At 36.7% G+C, this 7,507-nt stretch overlaps 1 long non-coding RNA gene across 1 annotated transcript; it reads left to right on the top strand.

Annotated features, from left to right (window-relative positions):
* Positions 1-2,216: 2,216 nt before the first annotated feature.
* Positions 2,217-4,283, top strand: LOC120009633. The gene is made up of 3 exons (XR_005470710.1): positions 2,217-2,871; positions 3,378-3,438; positions 4,239-4,283. It is a non-coding gene; the product is annotated as an uncharacterized LOC120009633 (long non-coding RNA).
* Positions 4,284-7,507: the final 3,224 nt, after the last annotated feature.

Here is a 7,507-nt window from a genome sequence, read left to right as displayed (position 1 = left end):
CCCGGATTTCAAAGAAGCGAGATATCCAATGTGCTACAGTGGATTTTATTGCTTGGATTCCCCATATTTTAATATTTATTCCATAGTTTGATTCAACGAATAAAAAGTAAAAGGAGGATTCTGCTGCCAGGAGTCGAACCCGGATTTCAAATAAGCGAGATGTCCAATGTGCTACAGCGGATTTTATTGTTCGGATTTCTCATATTTTAATATTTATTCCATAATTTGATTCAATTAATTAAAAGTAAAAGGAGGATTCTGTTGCCGGGAGTCGAACTCGGATTTCAAATAAGCGAGATATCCAATGTGCTACAGCGGATTTTATTGCTAGTATTCCCCATATTTTAATATTTATCCCATAATTTGATTCAATGAATAAAAAGTAAAAGGAGGATTCCACTGCCGGGAGTCGAACCCGGATTTCAAATAAGCGAGATATCCAATGTGGTACAGCGGATTTTGTTGTTCGGATTCCCCATATTTTATTATTTATTCCATAATTTGATTCAATGAATTAAAAGTAAAAGGAGGATTCCGCTGCCGGGTGTCGAACCCGGATTTCAAATATGCGAGATATCCAATGTTGTACAGCGGATTTTATTGTTCAGATTTCTCATATTTTAATATTTATTCCATAATTTGATTCAATGAATTAAAAGTAAAAGGAGGATTCCGCTGCCGGGAGTCGAACCCGGATTTCAAAGAAGCGAGATATCCAATGTGCTACAGCGGATTTTATTGCTTTGATTCCCCATATTTTAATATTTATTCCATAGTTTGATTCAATGAATAAAAAGTAAAAGGAGGATTCCGCTGCCAGGAGTCGAACCCGGATTTCAAATAAGCGACATATCCAATGTGCTACAGCGGATTTTTTTGTTCTGAGTCCTCATATTTTAATATTTATGCCATAATTTGATTCTATGAATAAAAAGTAAAAGGAGGATTCCGCTGCCGTGAGTCGAAACCGGATTTCAGATAATCAAAATATGCGATGCAGTACATCGGATTTTATTGTTATGATTCCCCATATTTTAATATTTATTCCATAATTTAATTCAATGAATAAAATAAAAAGTAAAAGGACGATTCCGCTGCCGGGAGTCGAACCCAGATTTCAAATAAGCGAGATATCCAATGTGCTACAGCGGATTTTATTGTTAAGAATCCCCATATTTTAATATTTATTCTATAATTTCATTCAATGAATAAAAAGTGAGAGCATGATTCCGCTACAGAGAGTCAAACCCGGATTTCAAATAAGCGAGATATCCAATGGGCTACAGCGGATTTTATTGCTAGGATTCCCCAAATTTTAATATTTATCCCAAAATTTGATTCAGTGAATAAAAAGTAAAAGGAGGATTCCAGTGCCGGGAGTCGAACCCGGATTTCAAATAAGCGAGATATCCAATGTGGACAGCGGATTTTGTTGTTCGGATTCCTCATATTTTAATATTTATTCCATAATTTGATTCACTGAATTAAAAGTAAAAGGAGGATTCCGCTGCCGGGAGTCGAACCCGGATTTCAAATAAGCGAGATATCCAATGTGGTACAGCGAATTTTATTGTTCGGATTTCTCATATTTTAATATTTATTCCATAATTTGATTCAATGAATTAAAAGTAAAAGGAGGATTCCGCTGCCGGGAGTCGAACCCGGATTTCAAAGAAGCGAGATATCCAATGTGCTACAGCGGATTTTATTGTTAAGAATCCCCATATTTTAATATTTATTCTATAATTTCATTCAATGAATAAAATGTAAAAGCATGATTCCGCTACCGAGAGTCAAACCCGGATTTCAAATAAGCGAGATATCCAATGTGCTACAGCGGATTTTATTGCTAGGATTCCCCAAATTTTAATATTTATCCCAAAATTTGATTCAATGAATAAAAAGTAAAAGGAGGATTCCAGTGCCGGGAGTCGAACCCGGATTTCAAATAAAAGAGATATCCAATGTGGTACAGCGGATTTTGTTGTTCGGATTTCTCATATTTTATTATTTATTCTGTAATACCCGACATTTAAAACGAATTAAAGTGAAATTTTCAATAAGGGCTAAATTGAATGTACAAATTGTTAAGAGGTTAAAATTAGTATTTAGAAGAAATTTGGGTAATTGGAATATATATATATATATATATAATATAATCTGACAAAATTACTCAACCAAAGTGTGATGTAGTTGAAAAAAAAAAAAAAAAAAACATAAAATAATGCCCACTTTCGGTGAGGACAAATCAGCCACCAAGAGTGGGATTGATATATATATATACACAATACAATGAATTATTGTGTTTCCACTTTTGTTTCATGATGGGGTAAAGACAAGAAAAAAATATATATATATAAAAATACAACCATTCTCTCTCTCTCCCCGTGCCACACTTCTCTTCCACGGCGAACATGGCAACTTCGCCGTCCGGCCACCAAATCGGACGCCGCTACATCCAAAAGAACCCCCAGGGTCCGAGCAAGAAAACCCAACCCTCCTTGTTAGACAAGACGACGTGAAATGGTCGGAAAAGCCTCTTAAAGTCGCGGAGGAGCCATCCCTTTCCACCACCGATCTAGCCAATTCCGGCGACGGTCTGGCCTTCCATTGGTACCAAATGACTCACCAGATTGAGGGCTACAATTCCCAACCAACTTCCGGCCAAAACAACCTCCGGATGTCGGAGATTCGAGTTTAACCTGGTTTTTGACCCGGCTGGAATTTCATTTTCCGGCGACCCCGAAGTTGTATTCTAACTTGTTTCGTTGTTCTAACCGTGTTGGCGATGTTTTTGGATCCATACGGATAGCGTTGGAGCATCTTGGCAATTTCGTCGTAAATACGCATATACGTATGGTATACATGGAGGTATAATCCGAAACCAGAATATAGTTTTTTTTTCATTAATTTAATCATATAATATTAATTGAATTGAATGAATGAATGAATATTTTTATAGATATTTGTAATACATAGAGATTTATAAAAATGTATTTATTTAAATAAGTTTACTGAAACTGGTCATACCAGTTTGTACGGTTGATGATGGATCGCAGAATCACAACCATAATAATCACAACAATGATACAATCACAACCATACCCACGGTGGTGCCATTGGTGGTTGTCGAATGAATAGTATGAATAGTGACCGAGTTGGTGATCGGGTTGCATGCATGCAACTCAATGAAATATGTTAGTGATATTTTTGTAATTTTAATCAAGGGTAATTTGGTAATATTGATAAAAGGGAAAATGGTAATTTCACCTCCAAGGGAAAAATGGCAAGTTCATTTTCAAGGGTAAAAGGATAATTTGGATTTCTACAAATTGTGATTGATTATTAACCAGTATGAAACCGGTATATTGGTATAGGTGATCGAGGAGTTGGACTTCAGGCTGTAGACGGTTAATTATTTTGTGTACCGCTATCGAGGTAGGGGTTTCTTTACTCTTGCATGTGACTTTAGAGTTCCGATTTTACGGACTCTGATGATGTTATGATTTTGTCTGTTTTCAGGGGTGGAAATACGACCTGTTTACATGTTGATTTATATTCCCTGTTATATATCATTGTTGGTATGTTTCTGTGAGTGGTTATTGGAGGTGTTGGATGTGGATGTGGATGTGGATGTGGATGTGGATGTGGATGTGGATGTGGATGTGGATGTGGATGTGGATGTGGTGTTGGATGTGGATGTGGATGTGGATTGTGGGCCCATATAGGAGCCCAAATGATCAGATATGGATTTCTGATGGATGATATATGTACATATACAGACCGGATATATATACCGGTGGACCGTCTGAGATGGGGTGCATCACAGGGGACGCCCTTTGGTGTAGGCTATGCTATCGGGATACCCGATCCTCATCCAGTTTCGGTGTGGACCTGGACTGGGAGACACCCTACGGGGATTAGGGTGGGTCCAGGGGTGATTTATGGTTGCTGGATTATGGGAGTTGGTGTGGTGGTTACGGTGTTGGATAGCCTTATCGGCTACCATTTCACTTGATTGGATGGTGTATGGATTTCAGGAGACCAGTGTGGGTGGTTCCAGTGTTGTTTAGCCTTATCGGCTATTGTGCTATTTGGTTGGCTTACTGATGGATGTATATTTATTGTATTGCATACTGTGCATTATATTTTTGGATTTATTATTTATGGATATTGGCGTTTCCTCTCTACGCCCTACTGAGCTTTGTGGCTCACCCCTCTTCTTTATCCCCTTTCAGGTGAGTTGGATGTAGGTGATGGCGGTCAACAGCGGGATGCATGAGCTGGTGTGTAGCCTCAGGCAGACTCTTTAGTGGGTGTGGGGACTTTTGATATTGTATTTTATATATATTACTGGGTTTGATATCGGGTAGATATATTTTATTATTCCGCTGATGTATTCATACTCCGGTATTTCAAGTGATTTAGGTGGTGGTATGTATGATATTTTGGGTTCAGTATTGATTATCATACATTGTGGGAGTTAGTATGATTATTATTATTACAATTTATTTTATTGAGTTTAATTGTATGAGTTGGGATCAGCTTCGGGGGACGGGGTGTCCCCTGCCGGTCACGTTCCTGTGGTATAGGTACACTTCGATATACCTTAGGAGAGAGGGGCGTGACAGTTTGGTATCGGAGCTGTAGGTTTAGAAACTTACAGTGGTTAGGTTACCTAGGTTATCTTGTTGGCTACACATCATGCGCTTCCCGGCTGACCTGGTGAGTTTTTAATTTTTGGTGTTTCCTGCTTTAGATTTATGTATGCGTGTGTTATATTTTCCTGATATGGTTGGCGTGTTTCCAGTGTTTGTGGGATTGTGACGATACAGAGATAGTTTCTGTTTCTAAATTATAGTTTATTATGATAGCGGACAGTGGGGCTATTTTGTTGTTTATGTGATTTGAGTTTGAGTTATATCAATTGGGTTTTATGCAGAGATTGAGTTATATCAATTGGGTTTTAAGCATTGTATTTGTATACCTTGACCTTTAAACTGCTATTATTTTCGAATTGCATATGCTGTTTGGTGATTTGAACTTTGAGACTGGTATTTTGGGGATTGACAGAAAAAAAAAATAATAATAATAAAATAAAATATTTAGAGTACTTGTATTCGATTAACCAGTGGAATGAGGTAAACGGTATGGCAAGGAGTAACACAAATGACTAACTAATGCGTTATTTCGTCCATGTGGATGTGCTAAATAGATCTCTAGAAAAAAAATAAATAAATAAATAGATCGTGTTACTTGTATGTGTCAAATGGCTCATGCTTATAATGGTTGAAGTATTAATGATGTTTGGTGTGCTCAAGATTCTTGTCTTATGTTGTGAGCATTAATGTGTTTTGGTGGAGAAAATTAGTAATTCATGAGTTTAAAAAAAATATATATATATATTCTTTTAGTTTCATGCATGAAGTACCGTCAAGTTTGAAGAAAAAAAAAAAAAAAAACATGGAAAGCCATGGTATTTGTGGCGTTATTGCTGTTATGATGTGGTGAATTTGAGAATTCATTTCTGTTTGGAGTTGGTTAATTTGGTATTGTGCAACTGACGAGTTTTTTCATGCTGAGATTAAACTGTATGGGGTTATAGTGGAAAGGTGAATAGTATTTAAGTGAAGCTCAATCTCATACTTAATATTTTATTTGGAATTTTGTATAGTGGATGTTGTCAGGTGTGCTAACTCGTTGGGTTATATATCTGCTTTCGCTCTTGAGCAATATCCTTTACTCTGTTCTCGGTTGATTTGGTTTTGCCACTGGGGTATACCTACGTGGTCGTCCTATATTTATTTGGGGTTATGAACAGTTCCTGCTAATCAGCAGGATGTGGGAAATACTACAATGCTTCCATTGTAGTTTGAATTTGAGTAGTGATTGATTCATGGATTTCACATTCCGTTATTACAATTTATATTGTGTTGCTCCGAGTTTGGGAGTTAACCATAAAAAAAAAAATTTCAATTCTCAATTCCATGTAGGGACGGTAATGTTTGTGTGTGATAAGATTGTTATGGTATGTTGGATTCGTAAACTCTGAATCTCATTGAACTTGTTATAGTTGTATAAATTGTTTTGGGTGGCGGTGGCTTTTGGGCTGATTTGGTTGCGATAGAGATTGTTGTTTTTGACATCATCCTCGGGACGAACTAGTGTTCGAGGTTCGAAACAAATATTAGAATGTTACTAGAAGAAATTCGTTATAGTAATGTTCTGGGGATTGGTTAAAAAAAATAATAAATAAATAAATAAAAAACCGGTGGTATTCGATGATTTGGATACAGTTTAAATTATGAGGATGAAATTTTGTTAGGGGAGTAGAATGTAAAACCCAAAACTTTCCATAGGGGCTAATTGAAACCAAACAAAAATCTTAGTGGTAAACTATAAATTAAGGAAAAGTTTTGTTTTTAAGATAAGAGTTGATATTAGTGCCTCATTAAAAAGGATTTAAACCATTTTATGTAACCAGTTTGACCAGCCCGTTTAATCAAATAAATGAGTGGCCTACAGGTAAAATAATAATAATAATAATAATAACATTATTTTGGATAGTCTAATGATTTGTTTAGATATTTAATAACTTACTCTATATGCCGATATACTTTTAGGAGATGGAGACGTTGTCGTAGACGCGTATTTGATTGTGCACTACTATCGAGGTAGGGGTTCTTCGTTTATTGACCTCTATTACCCGATATTTCTTGTTCTACAATTTTTGTTTTGGGTTTTCCTTGTGTGTTAAATACCTGCCTCTTGAAACTTTCTTTGTTGTCTCTTCGTTGGTTCGCATTTCTCCGTGCTTGACTATAATCCCTTCAGCATGTAGATAGGAATGTGTAATTTTGGTTATGAGAAAATGTTTGATTTGATTAGGACTCTTCGTAGAGCTTTGTGTCCTATTTTTCTAAGAAAGTAAAATATTTTATTAACTAGTTGGGAAATGAGCCTTGGGTGCATAGAAAAACTTAATGGAGTTCCCTGAATAATGAACTCCGGGAAGGTAGAGTAGAAATTTGTATTATAGAATAGGATAGGATACAGTCGTTAAAATGAGCAAACACGTTCAATAAAAAAAGATTGATTCCTTGTTCACAAGCAATACATTTATCAAATTCAAAATGTATTCGACCGCGGAAGCGCTCCGATGTAATTAATTTTTCATAAGGGTATTGAATAGTTACAGGTTGTCATGCATGTATCATAATATATGTTGATTGTGTGTTCGGATTATGGATTGGTGGAGATGGGTGGATGCGATAGCCTTGTTGTTGTTGTCTAGCTCTGGTTTGTGCGGTGGTTGTCACTCGTGACATACTATCATGAGACGTAATCATCGTCTGGGATTTATTTCCCTTTATCTGTTTCCACATGATTATACGGGGATTTGAGTGCCACGACTTCCGAAGGGAAATCCGGACTGTCGTGTGCCGATGATTGGATGTGGATGATTGGTGGCGCTGTGCGCATTGGGAGGCGATGTACGTTTTGCATA

The sequence above is a fragment of the Tripterygium wilfordii genome, chromosome 11, assembly GCF_013401445.1.
Source record: "Tripterygium wilfordii isolate XIE 37 chromosome 11, ASM1340144v1, whole genome shotgun sequence".
NCBI classification, from domain to species: domain Eukaryota; kingdom Viridiplantae; phylum Streptophyta; class Magnoliopsida; order Celastrales; family Celastraceae; genus Tripterygium; species Tripterygium wilfordii.
This window is presented reverse-complemented; position numbering and strand designations above follow the sequence as displayed.